The 21,671-nt window shown below is 40.4% G+C and overlaps 1 protein-coding gene across 3 annotated transcripts in view; it reads right to left on the bottom strand.

The window, feature by feature from the left end:
- Window positions 1-21,671, bottom strand: part of SAMD4A (sterile alpha motif domain containing 4A) — a 204,775-nt gene that overhangs the window by 151,159 nt on the left and 31,945 nt on the right. The window lies entirely within an intron of this gene.

Raw genomic sequence — 21,671 nt, 5'->3', positions numbered from 1 at the left:
GGCTAAGGGGAGAGAGGAATGGGGAATTTCTGTTTAATGGACGTGGGGTTTCAGTTTTACAAGATGGAAAGAGTTCTGCAGATGGGTGTTGGTGGTGATTGCACAACAGTGGAATGTAGTTAATACCACTGAGCTGTACACTTAAAAGTGGTTAAGTCGGTACATTTTATGCTATATGTATTTTATGATTAAATAAGCTAAAGACTTAGAGATCTCCAAGATACACAAGTAAACTTAAAAATAAAAAGGCTAGGGGCGCCTGGGTGGCTCTGTCAGTTAAGCATCCAACTCTTAGTTTTGGCTCAGGTCATGATCTTGGGGTCCTGAGATCGAGCCCTGCACTGGGCTCCATGCTCAGCGCAGAGTCTACTTGAGATTCTTTCCCTCTGCTCCTCCCCTGCTCTCTCTCTCCCTCTCTGGAATAAAGAAATAAAATCTTAAAAAAAAAAAAAAAAAGGTCACAGCAAAATGCATATAATACAGGCCCATTATATAACAACTAATATATATGCATAAAGGAGACAAATCGTCCTTAGCAATTAGCAGTATGGTGAGAAGGGGGAGATAAAGTGGAATAGGAAATGTTCATGTGTCACTCTGTATGTCTCTGTCTTGACTGAATCTGGTACAACAAGCACATATTTGTATTCGCTTCCTAGGACAGCTGTAACAAATTGAGTAGCTTAAATGGCAGATATGTATTCTCTCCCTGTTCTGGAGGCCAGAAGTTTGAAATCAAGGTGCCAGCCGGGCCCCGCCCTCTGAGACTCTGGTGGAATCCTTCCTCGCTTCTTCCTAGCTTCTGGTGGTGGCCGTCACTCCTGGCTTGGTGGCCCTTGGCTCACAGCTGCATCCCTCCAGCCTCTGCCTCCGTGGTCATACAATGCTCCCTGTGTGTCTGTCTTCACTGGGTATTTTCCTCTTCTTGTAAGGACACCGGTCATTGGACTAGGGCCCACCTAATGACCTCATCTTCACTCCATTACATCTGCAAAGACCCTATTTCTAAATAAGGTCACACTCACAGCCACTGGGGAGTGAGGACTTCAACATTTTTGAGGGGACACAATTCGCCCTATAACGATACTCATGTTTAATAACAAGCAGTTACATTTCCTTGGATACTCTACCTACGAGCCCTCAAGGGGTTAAGAAAAGATCCTTTGGAGGCAGTATTACAAGAATGAAGACCCTAGATTCAGATTCACACTACAAAGGTTCAAATCCCAGTCTGCCATTTACAAACCACAGAACTTCGTGTAAGTTCATGAGCTTCTCCCTGCCTCAGTTTCCTTGTGTTTCAAATAACAGCAACTAGCTCAAAAGGTTGTTATGAGGATTAAATGTGCTACAAAGTGCTTAGCATGTAGTAAGTGCCCAGTCAACGTGAGCAATTGTTACAGCTATCACCACCTTGAGGGTCCCTAAGCCCCCTCCCCTCCCAGACAGCATTCTGGAGGACAGAGTAGCTTCATGTTTACGGTACCTACTCAAAGCCCTTCTCTGTGGTTCCTTGCCCAGTCTCATGCGTGCCTCTCAGAGCACCAGCAGTTTCATTCGATACAGGGTTATGCTAAATATTGTACTAAATATTCTTCATCCACACAGTTATCCCAAACTACCTTCCTGGGTGCGCCCCAGCTGCAGAGTGGCAGGCAAGCTCCCCACGGCTCACGGGGTCCCTGAGCAGCGGCACCTAAGCCATCAGGGCAAAACACCCATCACTTCACGTGCAGCCTGCGGAGGGACGCAGAGTGGCCTCAGACCTCCCACTTTATGTGATCAGTGCCCTAAATTTGGATTTTGATCTTGGCCTCCCTTGCTGCTAAATCTGTATCCAGTTAATCTTACAGGGTTGTGCGGGAGGAGTCACGTTGCCGCGGCAACCCAACAGCTCCCCGGGCAGAAGGAGAGAAGACATGGAATTTCAGGACGGAGACCACCAAAGGATCCAGAAGCTCTTATTTCTGCCTTTGTTTTGCAGAAATGAATCTTGATATGCTAAAATAAACAGACCTCTCTTCTCTTTTTTACAAGTTTCCAGCCATTGACAAAAATAAAAGCCCGTTTCTACAAGCATTCTATTCACATGTCATTTCCTAACAGGATAGAAACTAAAACTCACACTTCATTCAGCAAGTCAGGAAGTCAGCTGATTTCCTTTAAAACTCCCTCTCTGCATGAAACGAGCAATTGTCCAGTCTGGATTTTATACCTAATATTACTTTTTGACCTACAGTTTACAAATAAACTACCAGAGGGACACAAATAGAACTGGGGCTGTCTCCTGTCCTGGCGGCTTAGAGGAGCCAGAGTGCCGCAGAGAAAGGTGAATGAACCTGCCTTGGTGACCCACAGACCTCGCCTTCCACAGGGACGCCTTGCCCGATCCACACCGTAGCCGAGCCGCTCACACACGGCAGAGCCGACACCTTCCATCTCCTTGTCTTTGTTTTCCTGCCCACATTCTGGGGGAGCGTCTAAGGAATAGTAAACTAAAAGATGAATCACAGTCAAACAAACATACGAACACAAACCAGGCATTAAGACCATGTATCAGGTATGCAGGTGCGAAATAATCTGAAACGGACCAACGACAGTTCTGCTAAGACTAGCCCAGGCTAGGATCCACCAGGGAGCAGCCAGAGTGACTGACAGGCTTCCCCTTTGAAAAACTACTCTGGGTTAAACTTAGCACTGACATCTTAGGGCAGCAGTTGAAGTGTTCTCTAAAGGAAACAAAAAAGAACTCCTCAAATCTGATTCTTTTTGCTTTCCCTCCTTTTCACCTCTTTTTCCAAGATAGTTTTCCTGAGCTCTGGCTAGGACAGAGTTAAGCAGCATTTGTCGAGGGTCAGGGAGTGGAGAGGTAAAAAAGTGGTGCATTAGCTGGGTTATGATTACATAAATTTTCTGAATTTTTAAGGGAACAGAAATTGCTTAGAATCACATAATAAGATTATAGAAATAAACAGACCAGAGAAGTAGGATGTGATCAGGGAAGGCTCTGGGAGCGGGAGTCAGAAGATTCAACTCCTTGGCTTGCCTCTACCTCTTAAACAGCCACATAATCACAGACAAGTTATGTAAACTCCCCGAACCTTGGTACTTTCAACTATGAAATGGGTATAATAATACCTGCCCTGACCTCAATTATTGTGAAAATCAAATGAAGTCATACACATTGGAGGTCTGAGATAAAATATTAAGTCCTGCTTGGTGAATGTATTGCTATTTCTTTTTTAACTTTTTAAAAAAGATTTTATTTATTTATCTGACAGAGAGAGAGAGTGCACAAGCAGGGGGAGCAGCAGAGGGAGAGAGAGAGAAGCAGGCTTCCCGCTGAGCCGGGAGCCCGATGTGGGGCTCCATCCCAGGACCCTGGGATCATGACCTGAGCTGAAGGCAGACGCTTAACCGACTGAGCCAGCCGGGCGCCCCATATTGCTATTTCTATTAGACTCTAGATTTGTTAGATGTAGGGAATGGCTATTCTCTTGTGTATCCTGCAGTCTCCAAGGACTTCCTTGTATCTGGTCGGAAAAACAAATTCAATTGAAAACAAAAATGTGCTAACCAAATATGCATCTAGGTTTTTAGACCAATTTCCCCTAAAGTAGGTTTAAGGGAGCACTGTTGGACTGGGAAAATCAAAGCGGCCGGCCGTCAGCAAGCCATCAGTACTGCATTCACCATTCACGAGGTGCAGAACACCCTGAGGCAAAGCCGTCCTTCGTCCTAAATGGCAAAGAGGACTTTGGTCCTAAATGGCACCTCCATAATGATATCACTCACCGTTGTGCAAGAGATAAGAAGTTTTAGTTCATAAAATTCTAGCTGGTAGCATGCCATGTCAATTAGTTTCTTACTCTATGTTCATAGCATTAACACCAAATTAGAACTAATTACCCTCTCAATTGACAATTTAGAGGCCATTAAAATATAGATTAGCATGAAAGAAATACAGTATCCTGTGGGAAGCGAAATTCTGATGGAAAGCAGATAAACTCTAGTATCTAACCGTTAGTGTGTTAATGACCCTGTATCAGGTGCTAAAATAGGGTGTTAATTAAAGTAGAGCTACTACCTTTCCTGACCTCCTGAAACCTAGGGTCTCAAAGGACAAGATAACTCACACACACACATGCTCATGCCCACACCTCACAGAGGAGCTGCCATCTGGTCTGACACACAGTCAATTCCAAACCTGGGTCAGGCTCGAGACATAGACTTTGCTACACATGCTTCAGAAACAACTAGAAGTTTTTAAGCTGAAGTCACAGAGATATCAAATTGGAGTAGGATAATTGAGAGGTACAGTGTCTGGAGGGATGAGGCAGGGAAGAAAGGAGAGCAGGGCAAGCGAGACCAGTAGTCATGAGCTGAACATGCCCAATGAACAAGGCTGCACACAGGAATTCAGAACACTTAATTTAAAAAAAATTATTTTATTACAAAGTTCTATTCCTTAGGTACTTCCTGAGTACTTGGTATTTCAAACAGGCAAACCACTGTTTGGGGCCCTTTTCTCTGAGAAGACCTGCAAATATGGGAACTAAGTTTTTAAAGAGGCGTGTCAGATTTAACCTTTCATTGTATAAACATCACCTGGGGATCAGGAGAATAACAGTGTATCAACAAACAAACCCCACCTGGGTTTACCAACAAATCAATACTCCGGGTTCTAGAAGGAAACTTATTCTTGCTATCTTCACTGCTGAACTTGGGGGCAGCTAATTTCAGAATGGCGATGTTTACGTTATGTTCCCTACAACCTCACACCTAGTGTAGAGAAGCCTAATGACCGTGTCGCGAGGCAGCAACCGTGGGAGTAATTACTCAGCAAGGCGGAGCGCTTGCAATCTGGATGCACGCAGCAGCAGGAAAGCCCATTACTCCAATTGCTGAAATTATGCCTCACTCTAGTCAAGTTTACAGAAATATTTATAGAATTAGCAAAACACTATCATTGGCAGTTTCTTTGGGTTGCCTAATCTCCTGAAAGCCTTTGGGGGTGGGGGTGCGGGAGAGCGCCTAGCAAAGGAGGAACAAGGGAAGCCATCCTCCAAAAAATAACTAAGTGTTAAAAAGAAATGATTGGGCTGTTCGCTGTAGTAACGCATATCATTTAGAGAAAGTATGGGAAGCCAAACCCATGCCATAATTCATCCTAAAGAACACACAGACTGCCTATTGCTGTCAAATCCAGATATGTGTTCCAAAGTCTTCTTTTAGCCTACAAAATCCTTACATTTGAAAAGCACTCTGAAAGGTGGTATTGATTTTCCTGATATATATGTTTTTAATCACTGTGTATCTTCGCTGTATCCTTCATGTTTTAATAATTTATGGTCACTTTCCCCACCAAAAAAAAAAAAAAAAAAAAAAATCTCTTTTCTCAGGTTGCCCTTTATATTACAAAATAATTGTGGTGTTCATCAATTGAATTTGGTAATTGAGAATAACTGTATAGTCATATGAATAAAACTATTTGCTTTCTTGGCAATTCTGTCAGTTCTCAAAATCTATTAAAAGTCACAAGTGACTCAGAGGCAAGACTGAATTTACTTTCTAGGTCTCAACTGTAGGCGTTTTACCAAACCTCAGTGAGCACATCATTTGGGCTCAGTTAAATTGGTTGTTTCTGAAATTTCCTGCTAGCATTGAAATAGATGTCAAAGCAGGTGGTCTCCAAAAGGTCTTAGATCAGTAATTCTTGGGCTCCCTGGCTCAGGGAGGGTTTGTATAATAAGAGTCAACGGAAGTGGCTCCAGAAAAGAAAGTCATTCCGTAATGTTTGATGTCTTTTTCCTCCCCACATCGCACACTGACATATAAGTTATCATGTGATTGGAGAAGACACGATAGAAATTAAATAGGAATAGATGAAATCAAACCAGTTCCTCCTGATACCATCCATTATACTGTCACCTCTCACTAAGGTCTTATGAAAGTGGAAACATCCTTCTTATTTTCTCCCTGGTTAAGTTAGAGAAGGGCCCTGGGCAGCCATCGTCCATTTCCTTCCAGTGTTTCTGGGAGAGTAGAAAGAATGAGAACATTCCAGGTCAAGAGATTCCAAAGGCAGGTATGCAGTAATAACCAGGACCTCCCAGGTGGCTATCCCCAACTATGTTCAGTGTATTTCTACATGGATATTTGCCCTTACCTCAAATTCAGCAAGTCCAAATCAAGCTTATCCTCATTCCACCCAAAACCTGTTTTTAAAACCTATTCTAGACACTATCCAGTGACTTGAATGTACATACTCGGGGCTCTTGTTGCAATGCAGTCTCTGACCCAGTTGTGCTGGGTGGGGCCTGAGACTCTGCATTCATAACAGCCTCCCAGGTAAATGCAACTGCTGCCCATCCACAGAACCCACTCTGAGAAGCAAAAATCCCAGTACCTAGGCTACATGGCAGACCCAGGAGATCACAGTCCCAGGGGCTGGGACCAGGAATCAGTAATACTTTGAGCTCCAGATAATCCCATGTGCAGCCAAGGTTGAGACCCTCCGGGGCCTAGATGCTTTCCCAGGGCCAGGAGCCTTCCCTCGGCCTGCATCACTACATTACACGCAGGAGCAAATCAACAAAACCCTGTCTTGCAGAGGCCTGGGCTACTTACATTTCTTGAAGTTCCTCAATGCCAAGGCAAACTGGGGCATTTCTTAAGTGTTTACATGTGTCAAGCCAAGGCCTTTAACACAAAGTACAACTTCATGGATATGCTCTTTTGAAGATAACATTGCAAGCATTCATGTGAGGCTCATCATAATCCTCCATCCTGCCTCCCTGTACAGTGCCCCCATTAGTTGCCTGGTTATTTGAGAAAACTGTTCTCTGAGAACTAGATGAGAGTGCAAAAATGGAAGAGAGACATTATAACTACGGCTTTCTCAATACAACATCAAAATTGATGTGGCAAAATAAACCCTAAATGATTAATTTCTAATTTAAACGAAAACAACATAACCTTCACATAAAGAAAATGCTTTTTTCCCCTTCATTTACAAGCCATATCCTAGTGTCACTGCCACAAAACTCTATCCATTCAAGAAAATTCGTTTTTTAAGTCAATATCACAAAGTTTGTGGGTAGGTAACACATTTTTATACATAAAAAAAAAAAAAATCAATGAAATACTTCCCTTCCTCCAAAGAAAAATTCTTCCATGAAATATTCATTACTTTATTCCTAAATTTCACATATTATCAGCAACACGAAGGAACCCAAATGAATAAAAAAATTTTTTTAAAAGATTAATTGCTTCTCCCCCAAAAAACTGTTCTCCCCTGCTTCGTCGGCATATCAAAAACCAGTCTAATTCTCACCTAACGCTTTCAAAATCAGATTTTCCTTTTTTTTCACTTAGACAATGCATTACAAAGCATCGATATCCTGTACATTTTAGGGAGTAGATTTGTTTTCTTTGGGTACGGGAGACTAGAAAGAAAGGACAGAATCTAGGAGTGCGTATGTACTTCAAAAAGGCGTTCTGAAAATAAACACAAACGCAACAGTCCTCAGGCATTTTTAACCATGTGGGTCTTGCTTCACGACAGCCTTCTTGGGGTCTCTGTGGTGAGTGCCATCGAGGGAAGGCTATTCTGTGATTGTGCCGTTTGAGTTCAAGAGTTGCTATTTTAAAAATCTGAACAGGAAATCTGGGAGTTGCAATGCACGAGACCTTCTCCTAGAGGTCACGCCTTCCAAACAGCTCTCAGATGTCAGCAATTCCTTTCTCCTTCTGTCACCTGATCTGGTGTGAAACTTCAGTTGCATGTAAGGAAAAAAGGAATGGAGCAATGCTTTCTTTTCTTAGGTGCCATTTAAAATTATACCTAAGTTTGCTGAGGGAAACACCCGAGCTGTAGCACGTACTCCTTAGGATTCCTTTCCTACCTGATTTAATTCTAGTTTCAAGAAAAAAACCTCAGACCTGAAAATGGTCAAAAAATTCCACCTTATAGCGAGAGAAGGTGTTTCTAAACTAGCAAGGTAGGACCAACGCCGTAAAAATCTGCACCGTTTATCACCAGTTGCCTCACGATGGGATCCTCTAAGTGGACCACAGCCGCGTGAAGGGGAGGGAAGGGCACTCCTATTCACCTGGCATTTTGGGTGGGCCTTAATAGCACCGAATTAGGGATCAAACTGACCTGGTTTTTTTTTCCAAATTGACCTAGTTTTAATGATAATAGTGATGATGATGGTGACGATAGCTGAGACTTACCCAGTGCTTGTTTTTGTTGCAGGCCCCGTTATGGGCAGTTTCCATTGGCTAATTCTTTCAATGTTCCCAACAACCTTCTGGGGTGGGCAGTGATATTAGGCCCCTTTGCAGATGAGTTTTGGCTCTACAGCTGCTAACTGTGAGACCTAAGGCAAGTTAACCTCCCAAACCCTTTGTTTCAACATCTGAAAAATGAGAATTATGATGTTGCCAACCTCACGGGACAATGTATGTAAGGCTCTCTACACAGGTCTGGCATATATGTAGTGCCCACCAAAAGGGAGCTGTCAGGGTTAGTGGGATGCCTGGTGTAAGAGATGACCGGCAGCGTCTTATGACTAAGCATCACCTCACATCACAGCTGAGGCTGAATTAGGGACATGGCAGCAGCGTTAATGTGGCTACACTTAAGGTCATCCAGAAGATAGAAGTTCTCCTGAGAGCAATGAAAACAGAGAAGCATCTCCCAAGTCCAAAGGAAGACACTATTTTTTAAAATTAATTGACTTGCCTGCTTTTGTTTTTGTCTTCCAGCTAAAACAAAAAAGGTTATCCCTAGCCACAAGCATGATCCCCTTTCTGATTTCTTAATGTGTTCGATATTAAATTTGTTCTAGTCATTTCTCCAATATATGCTACATAGGGAAAGAACACCTGCTATGTAAAATGCACTGAGTGTTAAGATATGTCTTATAGACACAGCTAGAAAAGAAAAATGTAAATGAGAAGCCAGGAGCTCAAGATTACCCCTCCTGCCCCAAGGGATTAAAGGATTTTAAATATAATTTAGAATACTGTGGGAAGAAAGTTAACATTTTCAGTCTTGATAACAACTATATCGGAATACCAGAAACTGATCTTGGCTAACTAACACTTGACTTGAAATAATTATCTATTAATTATATCAGTAAGTAGATTATCATTCCTAGAAATTTTCCCATTTATAATTCATTCTATTTTAAGTCATTGTTAAGAATATATTTGATAGCGGTTGTATTCATGTCGGAAATGATTCTACAAATCTACCCTCAAAACATATTTAAGTGACATATTGGTCAATAAAGGCGCTCTTTCTCATCTTTCTAACGAAAACTATATACTTTTATTCAAGACATGACTTTTTTGTATGATGCTAGCCCTCCTCTATGGTTAGCCTTAGGAAAAAAGTACATTGCTTCATAGAGATCCAATAAATAGTTAAGTAAAACATTTTTCTTTTCTGCCCAAGACATCTTTGAGTAAGTAATTTTCCAAAGGACAAGTGTTATCTTAAAAATAAAACAAACAAAAGAAAAGGGGGGAAAAAAAAGGAAAGGAACGTATCTTGTCGGTGATTGGCCCACTTCTCTTGCGTGCCAGGCAAGATTAGCAGTCCCAAGGAATCTTCCTTAGTAACCATAACCAGCTTTCTCCAAACTGAAGAAAAGACCTACACCCAGAAGGATCTATTAAATCAAACCAACATTTAAAAATACATCTTAAAACATATTTGTCTATTCTAACCCAGGCTTAAATTCTCTTGTTCATTTTCAAGTTTGAAAGGACGTAAGTTTGATAAATGCTTGAGTGGAGAGAGGTAGTTTGGCTAACCCTGTGATTTCTTAAAGTCAAAAGCCTTATTTGATATTTCCTTTGTGATCAATCCTTGGTAGATACTGTTTAAAATCTCAAAACTGCGAAGTTAGTACCTCTTGGTTTTAAAGCAGTAGTGTGTTGGTAAATGTATTATTAATAACTGGTTCTTGGGGAGTGGAGAGGAGGACTTCCAGTGTGCCAATTTCCCTGGTGTAAAGACTCCCAACATGGCTGATTTCAGACTACCACGGTTGACGTCTTTGAAAGTCTAATTGGAAAGAGCTGTGCACCATCAGCTCCTGGGCGCTGGTGTGAATTGTCTCCAGCACACAGGTACAAATAAGGCACATGAGCAACACCGTAGAGCTCTAGGCCAGTTGTAATCTGAGTTACACCAGAAGCCACCTCATCTAAGTTGAAAGCATTTAATTTTGCATTCTTAACCATGTTTGTCACCAAAAGACTAATAATGTTTGGGTACAATAAACTGTGAACCGCTGGAAAAAAAAAAAACCAGGCTAACGAATGGAATGGCTCCTTAAAGAACACATCCTCTCATACTGAATCTCCAAAAAGTCAGGGCCAGGCCTAAAAGACATCATCCATCTCGATGTCAGGGAGGCTCTGAGTCATTCCCATACAATACAGTCCTCAATAAACTTGTGAAAACATAGTTTATATTGTGGTTAAGTCAGGTACCCAACTTTCAAGAAACTCACAAGCCAGGCACATTGATGTGTTGCAGAGAAAAGAATCTCCCTGGGAATACTTGAACGGTGCTCCAAGTCCAGTTTAAAGTTGTCATTAGTAGGGCCTCACTATTAATTCTGTAGAATGATGTGTGACTAGTGGTAGTCGGAACTCTCATGGAAAAGGAGGTTGGATGACTTCTTGAAATTAATTGTGAAATCTAATGACTCATCAGAATGACTGCATCAGTACATGGAATACCAGACATTTGTTCATTTTCTCAACTTCACAGAAGACAAAAATGTGAAGCCACTAGGGAACAGGCTAAACTAAACTATCTTCCTACAGCACTTTCCTCTGAATTGTCAGGTTCTTCCTCACATGATTTTAAAAACCAGCCTGAACTCATGTCTTTCAGTGAAGAAAATGGTTTATTGCTTGCAATGAAATTACTGACAGAGAAATTTATATTTGCATGTCCGTGTAATATAACTTATTGACCATTTACGTACGTGAATGCACAGTTGTACTTATTGTTTGTTGAAAGAGCCTATTGTGTTTGGGGAGCCACAATTTTTTCATGTACAGTTGGGAAAGAAATACCATATATAACCTACAGAATCTATTACCTCAAGAAAATGAATGATCCTTTCATCTTCTCTCCTTTATTGTCATAGAATTACAAAGAAGAGTATCATATCTAAACACCTCCACATTTATTAAATATTTAATTTTGGCACCTTTAAAAATCCTTTGGTTTATAAATATATATTTAAAATTCATCAGAGTCTTGAATAAATTGTTTGACACATAAGTCAAAGAAGGATAAATTTTACTCAAATGTAAATCGACTGGAAACAAATTCCAGTTCTGGTTTCAATGTTCACTAGCTCACACTCAAAATTCTCCCTTTGCAATTAAAGGATATTATTTTTCTATTGCTACCTTATAAAAAGAAATTTCACATACTTTTGAAAATTCAGTGCTCTTGAAACTGTGCATTGTTATGTTGGGAAAAAATACACAACTATAAGATTGGTGACAAGATAGGCATTAAAAGGTCCTGAATTTGTCAAAGCAAAATAATTACATCAATTTAGCAAAAAGAAATCAATAATAGTACATTTAATTCTACAAAAGCTTAGCTTAACCAAAGGAATTCACAATAGTCAAGTCTTCATATTATTAAATTCTGGAACGAGCCAATAAATGGCCTCAAGCAGGAGGGAGCCTTCCCACGCTCAGACCCTATGCTTCAGGGCTATTGACACAATCACCAAGACATACACAGCTTCATACAATGACATGAAACTGTAACTGGCAGAATAGGCTTCTAATGGAATAAGAAAAGAAAATAAGAATGATGTATTAGTATGTGATCTTTCTGTTCATGAAAGACTTAAGAAGTTCTAAAGAATCAAAAGGAAAAATAGGCATTGTCACATAATTCAAGGGAGAGTTACGGAAAGATTTTTTTCCCCCGGAATATAAGAAAGTATGGTGTAACTGAATAGTTTTAAAGAGAACAACAAAGACAGATATTAAATGTGCATGACCAGAGAGAACAAGGCAATTTACAATCTTTCCTATGGGAAGGTTTATACTTTCATTCTCTATATGGGATATGCTTAAATCGAGGCAGCTATCTGCCTTTAGTTATCTTCTCTAGAAATAGTGTGTAGTTTTATACAGAGTCACATGGGACACAACACAGATTGTACAGCCACTTATAAATACAAGCAAAATTTACTTAAAAGACGATGGAGTACAATGAAATTTTATTTTTATATAGGCAATCTCTGATAAGAATTTTTCCCCCATTCATTTCTATTATACAATTAAATCTGCCTTCTGAGGGAGCGGGGTGGGGGGCTCTCTCTACATAATAAAATAATGAAGTAAAGTTATTTACTTTGGAGGAAATACTATTTAAAATAACATACTTTAAAACTATCGCTTTCAGGTAAAATATTCTGACTTCTTAGTGATACCATATTACGATTTCAAATAAGTCACAAAATAAAAATGATAAACATTTAAAAAGAATGCCCAACTATAGAATGCTCTGTATTTCAAAAGCTCATTTACATACAGGTTGTATGGAGCTCAAAACACCTTTTTCATGAAACAATGCCGTAAGAGGTGATTGGGAATTTAGGTCAACCCACAAGTATCTACGTAGCCCACAATAATCCTCAAATGTAGTGCTTACAATATCCAGTCCTGGGGCGCCTGGGTGGCTCAGTTGGTTAAGCGACTGCCTTTGGCTCAGGTCATGATCCTGGAGTCCCAGGATCGAGTCCCACATCGGGTTCCCTGCTCAGCAGGGAGTTGGCTTCTGCCTCTGACCCTCCCGGCCTCTCGTGTTCTCTCTCTCATTCTCTCTCTCTCAGATAAATAAATAAAATCTTTAAAAAAACAAAACAAAACAATATCCAGTCCTGAAAAACCACCTGTAGCCATACTGCTACATAAAATCATTCAGAGCTCCAACTTGAGGAGTCAAAGACATCTCCCGTGCTTTGAGCACGCATTTCTCAAGGACCAAGAGACTGGTTCATGTACACCTGGGCAGAGATTTTGTATTGTTAGGACGAGGAATAGAACGGAGTGTCATTACTACTAATCATATAACCCCAGGTACTTCCTGAACTGCAAGGAAGTAATGACACCCGCCTTAGTTACTTCAAGGTTTGTTGTAATCATTACATGAGATGGAAGACAAATAAATTACATTATAAACTCTAAAGGTGCCTCCCACCTCTCTAGGCTGGTAAGTCTTTATTTGACAGATGACCCAGAAGCACTGGGGAGGTTGGGTGACTTATCCAAGGTCACAGGGTGAGCTCATGAGGAGCTGAGAGAAGCCAGGGCCCTTGACTTCTGGTCCATCTCCCTCTGCACTAGATATGCACTGTCTCATAGGCTCTTTCAATAGTTAATCTTTATCGAACACATACTGGGCAGAGTATCAAAGAAAGGTGACAGTAATAATGGTGCATTTTGCAATGACTGAGCTGAACTCAAGAAAACCAAGTCCCAACCCTGGTCTCACCTCTGAATCTAGGACTTTATCTGATGATCACACAGCCACTTTCCATTTTATAAGTTCTATCTCTTTAATTGGAAGAAATAATGTGGTTTCTCCAGTCTTCCTCTTAGGAGGCTGATACTTTGGCTTTTATTTTAACAGATAAATAACTGGAGAATCAATGAAATTTTGTTGTAAAGCTGTTTCCCTCAGGCAGAAAGGGCAAAACTGCTTGCTGTTATTAAGTATTATTGGCAACTTGAAACATTTTATGAAAAAAGAATACATAGCAACTAAGTGTTTCCCACATATTTTTACAAGATTTACGTCAGGTTTTACAGTTATTGGTGTGTAAGGGGAAGAAAGAAGAGGGAAATGTAGCAACTGCTAGCAGGGAAGACAGGAGAGACCCAGACCAAGTACTTTGTAAAAGTCACTTTCATTATCAATTTCTGACTTTAACACTGTACATTTGTGGACCATACATTTGTGTCATTAAACAACCCAATTCTTGCATTATAAACAAATGCTTACTTTAATGCTGTGGTTCTCTACCTTTTTAGTCTTAAAATCCACTTCTACTCTTAAGAATTATTGAGAACCCCCAAAAACTTTTGTTTGTGTGGATTATACCTATCCAGATAAACTGTATTACAAATTAAAACAAAGAAACTTTTAAAATATTTATTAATTTATTTTAAAATAACAATAAACCCATCATATGTTAACATAAATAACATATTTTATGAAAAATAACTATTTTACAGGAAAAAAAACTAGTGAGAAGAGCCAGTTTTCACATATTTGCAAATCTCTTTAATGTCTGCCTTGATTTGAAGTCAGCTAGATTTTCATATCTCCCTCTGCAGTCAATCTTTTGTGATACGCTCTATGAAGAAAAAAAAATAAAGTATATGAAGAAAATCTAGCCTCACAGAAATGTAGTTGGAAAAGGAAGTATTTTAATAGCCCTTTTTGGATTCTTCTTTGATATACACTAAAACTCGACAACTGGTTGTTTCTTAAAGGTTACCTGTGGCATGGAAGCTGAATCCTTATTGATGAACGTGTACTCTGTACAGTCATGAGATAATGTGAGCAAAAAAAGGCAAGCAATGTCTTAGTGGTATTGTGAAAACAGTTTTGACCTTGTAGATTCTCTGAAAGGGCCTAAGGGACCTTTGGGTTCCCCAGACCACACTTTGAGAACCACCACTTTAACTTACTTTTTTCTTTTTCTTTTTTTTTTAAGTAGGCTCCACACTGGGCAGGGCCCAAACCCACGACTCTGAGATCAAGACCTGAGCTGAGATCAAGAGTTGGACGCCCAACCAACTGAGCCACCCACATGCCCCAAGAACCTTCATTTTAAAGATACAAATTGCTTACGACATATAATTGGTAGAATAAAGGAGATACTATATGAAACTCAAGAAACAAGGTTAAAAAAAAGTTACAAAGGAATGGAAGAAAGATCACATGCAAACAAATCATTCATCCCATGGTCCACTTTCATTTGGATGGGAACTGGAAATCAGGCACTGTAAGAAAGAAGCACAGAGAAATGTCCCAGCTGGAGCCCGGCAATGGTTGGTGCGCCGTAATGGGCCAAGTATCTCCGAGAGGGTGACTTTTCTACAATATGTTTGGGTACATTGTAAAGACATTCTTTGCACCATGACTGTTTACAACCAGCCCTAACCCTTTAAACCAGCCTGGCATGCACACACCATGAACCTACCTACCAACAGAGGCAAATCAAGAACACCCAGTTCTGGTCAAAGCAATGCCTGCTACCTGCTTCATTTCATCCCTACCTGCTCCCATCTCCCTCTAATCAACATCCAGCTCTTGACCCAGGCCTTCTGCTCCTATATGTATCCTGTTCTTGTTGTCGAGTGTATTTGCTTCCCTTGGCTTTTCCTCTTTATGAGGCTTGCGGTTTTTTCTGCTGCTGATTGACTGCCTCAGGCAGCCCCCTGCTTCACCCTCTGCTCTCCAGCTCAGGTCCTGACTCCTAGAGGTAGATGAGGCTGGGGGCAACAACCTCGAATGCGCCATCCTAGAAAACTGATGTTTTTCAGTCTTCCTGTACAAATTTTTCTTTTTGTCTGTTTCTTAATGTAGCACGACAGAGAACATGGAAATAAGTCATTTTCATGCTATTAGCACATTTAGGAAACAGGCTTCTACGATAATTAAACTAATGAAGATGACCCTAGACTGAAGAAACAGCAATAAGAGTTGAGTGAATAGGCATTAGGGGAAATGAAGACATTCACATTCAAAGAAAGACAAGATTTTAAGTAAGAGGTAAAATTAATAATAGCCCAAACTCTACTGAGCAGGAAAGAGCTTCTGATGACTCAAAGAAGGATTGGAGACATGCAGATTAGTTCACCATATTCAAGTGAATACAAAAATGATGGTATCCTATCACAAAAATATGGACGTTGAGGGATAGAATAAAAGAAATGAAAAAAATTAGAAGAAACTGGCTAACTATATGTAACCCAAATCAAAATGGAAAGGATTTTCTTTGAATAAAAATTTTTTTGCTGGGTAAATTTTCAGTTATTATTTTCCAAAGATAAACAACTTTTAAAGTAATAATTCAAATCCTGTGCTATTCAAGAGATGCAATTTGGAAACCAAAGGAAACTCTACTCCAGTGGTACAAGGTACCCACTACTACCCACCCCGCTCACCTCAGCAAAACGGTCTGCACATTGGAGGTCAAAGGAGGGTCCGATCTGAGGGCTTCTATCCACAGATTGAGTACATCTGTCTAAACCAATAATTAGCTTGACAACAGTTATTGCTGGTTTATTTCCCATCAAACCCAGTGTGTTACCTGAATCTATGTATCATGTTCTCCTTGTAACCTCACAGGCAACCAGAGGCCAAAACCAGAGGGGAAAAGGCTATTCCCTATGCTATGACTTCTATGTAAAGGTTGATCGAGTGGTTTGCTGGGACCTGGGGCTATCCAGGGAATTTCTGCCCACTCTGGAAGGCAACTTGTGTTCTGAGCATTGCGCAATTGCCAAGCATAATGGAAACCTCGAAGGTCACCAATGGGGCAAACAAGGAATATGCTCATTATTGTTGATGCTGTTACGATTAATAAATAGGGCTTTATGGATGAAAAGGGGAGTGAGCTATGGCATTATTAACATTCATTCTTCTTCATTGATCCTTCTTTGAATATGTTAGGTTTTTTTCCCTTTAAGACCCATATGCCCAGCCAAGATTCAAAGGCTCCCTTTTATGAATTAAAGTACTATATTTCTATGCATAATCACAATTAATATGACCTTTAATGCATAAATTAAATGTGCTATACATTCTAATTATCATCATGCTGGTTTTTAATCATTTTTATTAGATGAACCCTTAGAAAAAAGACATACCTATCATGAACACTAACAGCTTCCTATTTTAATTCTACAAATTTGGGCCTATCTGCTGGCTGGGGGTGGGGGGGAACAAACTCTTTTTCCAACTGACTACAAGTGCTTTCCATAGCTTATTTTTTCCACACTCACCTCTAAAAAATGCACTGGAGCTGAGCTATTCTAAGATTGTATCAGAGTCAAAGAATTATCACTATCAATTATTTCACAGGACAATTGAACTGTCTGATTTTTTAAGAAATCAGAATGGACTTTTATAGTAATAAGACTTTATCAACAGTTACTGCATGTTCCATGCAACTTGGCTCAAAAAAAAAAAAAAAATCGAAGCTTCAGCAATTAACTTTATCACAAAAAACATTTAGCCGTAAGCAATATCCAGCTGTAGAGGCACAGAGATGAGAGAAATGTGCTAAGAAATAAATACTTTTCAGACGCCGAGTCGAGAGAATAGTAAGAGCTAGTGTCCTCTCATTGCAGTGCCAGGCCGAGCTAGCTGGTAAGTTCTCCGGTGAAGAAAACGCTTTTCTGGGAGGACTATAATGGGTACTCTGTGAGCTCTGGGGCCTGAGCTTGCTTTTCTATAGATGACTTTGTTCCTTCTTTACATTGTGAAGTTCAGTTTATATTTTTGTAGAAATACATTCTTGTCATTTCAAATGTAGACGCCGATATGGCCCCATTTCAGTTTCATCCCGGCTCGTTTGGAAGAGAAAATGCTGCAGAAACTCTTTGTTTCCCTCTGAAACTTTTATTAACTATTCCGACCAAAATGAAAGTGACCTAGTTCTGGAAGGGACAGGTCATGTTTACAGTTAAAAACAAAAACCAGGCTGCAGAAAGATCAAAAGACAGAGATTCACTAGCTGGTTGAAAGTTAGAAACACAGCATCCACAGAGTTACCTCCAACTTAATAGCAGCAGTGCCAATAAAAGGAGATTTTCAAGGTCATAATGGGTTCCCATTCTTCAGAGCAAATAAATGCCTTACTGGGAAAAGAAAACCACAAAGACATGGCAATTTTACTTCTATTTCCAAGATTAAATCATGCCTTCGATGCTGCAGGCAAGTTTAAACACTCCAAAAAAGTTTTCTGAATGATTCTGCTAACTTCTGCTATCAGGCTAACACACGAGAGACTTAACGAACTTCACTTTCTTTGACAGTCAAGAAGAGTCCATTCTGAATAATCACGTGGCAGAGAGAAGAAGTGCAGTGTGGCCAAGAGGTATCTGTACTGATGTACTAGTCAGCTACTGCTATTTCTTTCAAACTGGTGTCCTGTTAAATTCACCTTCCCCTCATTATGCATAAATTAGCCCTCAGAAAAGCATTCAGATGCCAAAAAGGACATTATTCTCCAGATGAACCATCAGGAGCAGACACAGCCTACCTTTCGGTGACCATCTTGGAATGGCTTTAGTTTCCTGTTGGCTGCCATGACAAATCACCATAAACTTAGCGGCCTGAAACAACACATGTTTACTAGCTCATAGTTCTGGAGACCAGAAGTCCAAAATGGGTGTCTCTAGGCTAAAATCAGGATGTCTGCAGGACTGTGTTCCTCCTGGAGGCTTTAGAGAAGAATGCCATTCCTTGCTTTTCCTAGCTTCTATAGGCTGCCTGCATTCTAGTCCATGCCTCACCCCTACCTCCCCACCAGGCAAGAAGTAATGGTTACACAACCTAGGGGGGAATTTCCCTCTGAAGTAGACTCGGGTCCTTTCTCTTTTCGCACCAAAGACAGTGTTGGCAAATATATAAAGACGTGCTGACCACCCAATACACCTTCAGCAGCACTTCCACAAGCCAGAGATTCTCTTCAGCCACCAAACGAAAGAACTAAGGAGGGAGGGGGCGTATAAAAACATGGTGCCAGGCAGCACGCAGCATGCTGAATTAAGAACCGTCTGAGTCACTCAATCTCTCTGGACTTTGAAAGCTAAACCTTTAAAACAGACATTATGAGAAGACATTTCACAGAAAACCTCAAAGAAATGTGCTGAATGAATGCTGACAGTCTAGTGATGATTTCCAGAGCACGGAGACCAAACAGGGCCTGTGTCCTTCATCTTTCCTAGGTTACTGTGCCTTCCTCAGGGAGGTAGCCTCACACCCTGCCTGACTGTGCAGGGGGCACGCTCCCTCCCCGGGCTCAGCGCTGCCTCCCACGAGGGGACGAGGGGACGTGTGAGAAGCAGGCACATGCCACAGATTAGGCAGCACCAAGCAACATTTTGCAAACAGCTTGTAAACATGGACGTCATACGAATCTGTAATGGCCAATCAGGACGGCAAGGTGCTCTCTAATCTTGAGCTCACTCTGTTGGAAACCACATGAAGCAAGCCCATGGCATGGAAGAAACATTGCAAAAGTGTGCATGAACACACACACACACACACACACACACAGGCATGCACGTGTGCACCCTCTCAGATTAAGGCAAATAAAGGTCTGATCTCTTCCTTACAGTGGAAAGTACATGCTTCATATTTTCTAAAAGGTGGGATGATCCTTAAACTTATTTTTACAACTTCTTCACCCTCCTAGTAGTTAGAACCAGTCCTTAGGTAAAAACGGGCACCTAATAAATACCTCCAGAAATGAGTTCATTATTGTTTTATTCTAAGTTAAGGATAACTTGCTCTTACCTAACAAGGATGTTGTAAAGACATGGATTTCTTTTAAGGTCTGTGTATGTAAAGTTAGCTACAGTGCAAAGTGTTAATTCTGTAAAATAGTTTTTTAAAGTTATATATACATGTCTGCTTGATGCCTAATCTATTTTAAGAAAATATAGTTTATTCACAAATGTTTATGAAAACATTAATTATAATAGCCAATACCAAACAATGGAGCAATGTAGAAATTATTAAAATCATTAAAATTATATTTATAAAGATATTATGTTGCTAATACTCATATCATCATTATATTATCATTTTAAGTATAAAAGGATGCAAAATTGTTTATAAAGCATGATAATGATCACAATGATATTAAGCAGAAGAAAACAGAACAAAATATTAATAGCAATTATGTTTGGATAGTGGGATAAAGTTTTTTCCTGTTTTATTTCTATATATTTTCTAACTGCTCTGTAACAAACACTGTTGCTTTTGTAGTAAGAATGAACTATTTTCTAAAATATCTGACTACTCTCAGACTTAGAGAAATGCTCCACACTGACTCTTCACTTATTAGCTAGACTTTCCTAAGCATGCTTTATATGACGTGCATTGGACCAAGTACTTTAGAGTCATTACTTCTTTTTTTTTAAGGATTTTTTTTTTTAACTTGACAGAGAGAGAGACAGCAAGAGAGGGAACACAAACAGGGGGAGCAAGAGAGGGAGAATCAGGCTTCCTGCTGAGCAGGGAGCCCGATGCAGGTCTCGATCCCAGGATTCCGGGATCATGACCTGAGCCGAAGGCAGATGCTTAACCGACTAAGCCACCCAGGTGCCCCTACAGTCATTACTTCTTAATCCTAAACACCACTCTAAGAGGACAGCAGTGTCAGTATCCCTGTTTTACAGATGAGGAAACTGAGGCACACAGAGGTTAAGGTAGCTTGGTCAAGGTCACAGAGCTACTAAGTGGCTGAGTGTGCCATGAACCCAAATGGTCTGCCCCGGTGCTCATCCTCTTAACCACTATGCAATGTTCTCTCTACGAGACTCAAGCAGAGACAGGAACTAATACAACCCTGGCAGGTGCCTTAGCTTCTCTGGGCCTCAGTTTCCTCATTTATAATAGGTCCTTATCAATGCAGTTGCTATGAGACACTTAACATAATGGAAGCACTCAGTGTCAGCTCTGGTCATTCCTAAAAAAGAACCAGTGCCTTTGGCCATGAGCCCAGACCTCCAGCAGGATGGGCACTCCACAGGGCCTCTTGAGAACTGTCGTACTAGCCCTCGGCATCACTGGGAAGTTTCCCTGCCCATTTCTAAATGATGCAATGTAATGGCTAATCAATGTCCTTCACTCTCTCTTTTTCAAAACTCTGATTTTCACCAAAGCATGTAGTTACTTAATGTATGCATCCAATCTTGGCTCTTTGGAACTGTAGGTGACAACAAAAAATCCACATCAGAAATGAAAGGGTAGAACTTTAATGCCCCTCTCACACACCTAGAAAATGACGACACCTTCAGTGGATTTAATGTCGACGATTTAAAGACAGTTTCCATTAGCTATGCTTTCTCCTGGGCCTGGATGGATTGTCAGCCTACAGGCCCCTCGCCTTCTCTACAGCAGAAGCTCAAGCTGATGGATACTCATCCTGTGCTCAGGGAAGCTACCACTGCTGTAATTGCCGTGTGAACAGGAAAATTAAAGTCATGAATGATGCTATTATTTTTAAGCAGGATAATCAGCTTGTTAAAGATCAGCTTCTAAGAGGAAGAATTTAACGTGTTCAAGTTCAGTATCAGACAGATTGGAAATATGAGAAAAGTCTGCATATGAGATAAAACTGGCTGAGCTTCTCTCGCTTGGTATCCACCAATATGAGTGCTCACAAATAAAACATCACGGTGCACATTAAAGAAGTCTAGAAATGCACATTAACAGAGACTGCTTTAAAGACACTGGGTAATGTTCTCCTTCTTAGTCTGCATGGTAGGCACAGAGGCATTCATCTTATCAATCTTTAGTGGTACATAAATGTGATATACTCTTGTATCTGTGATAGATTTCACAGTTTAAGAAAAGA

This window comes from Halichoerus grypus, chromosome 8 (genome assembly GCF_964656455.1).
Source record: "Halichoerus grypus chromosome 8, mHalGry1.hap1.1, whole genome shotgun sequence".
Lineage (NCBI taxonomy): Eukaryota > Metazoa > Chordata > Mammalia > Carnivora > Phocidae > Halichoerus > Halichoerus grypus.
Note: the sequence above shows the minus strand (reverse complement) of the source record. Positions and strands in the feature narration are given on the sequence as shown.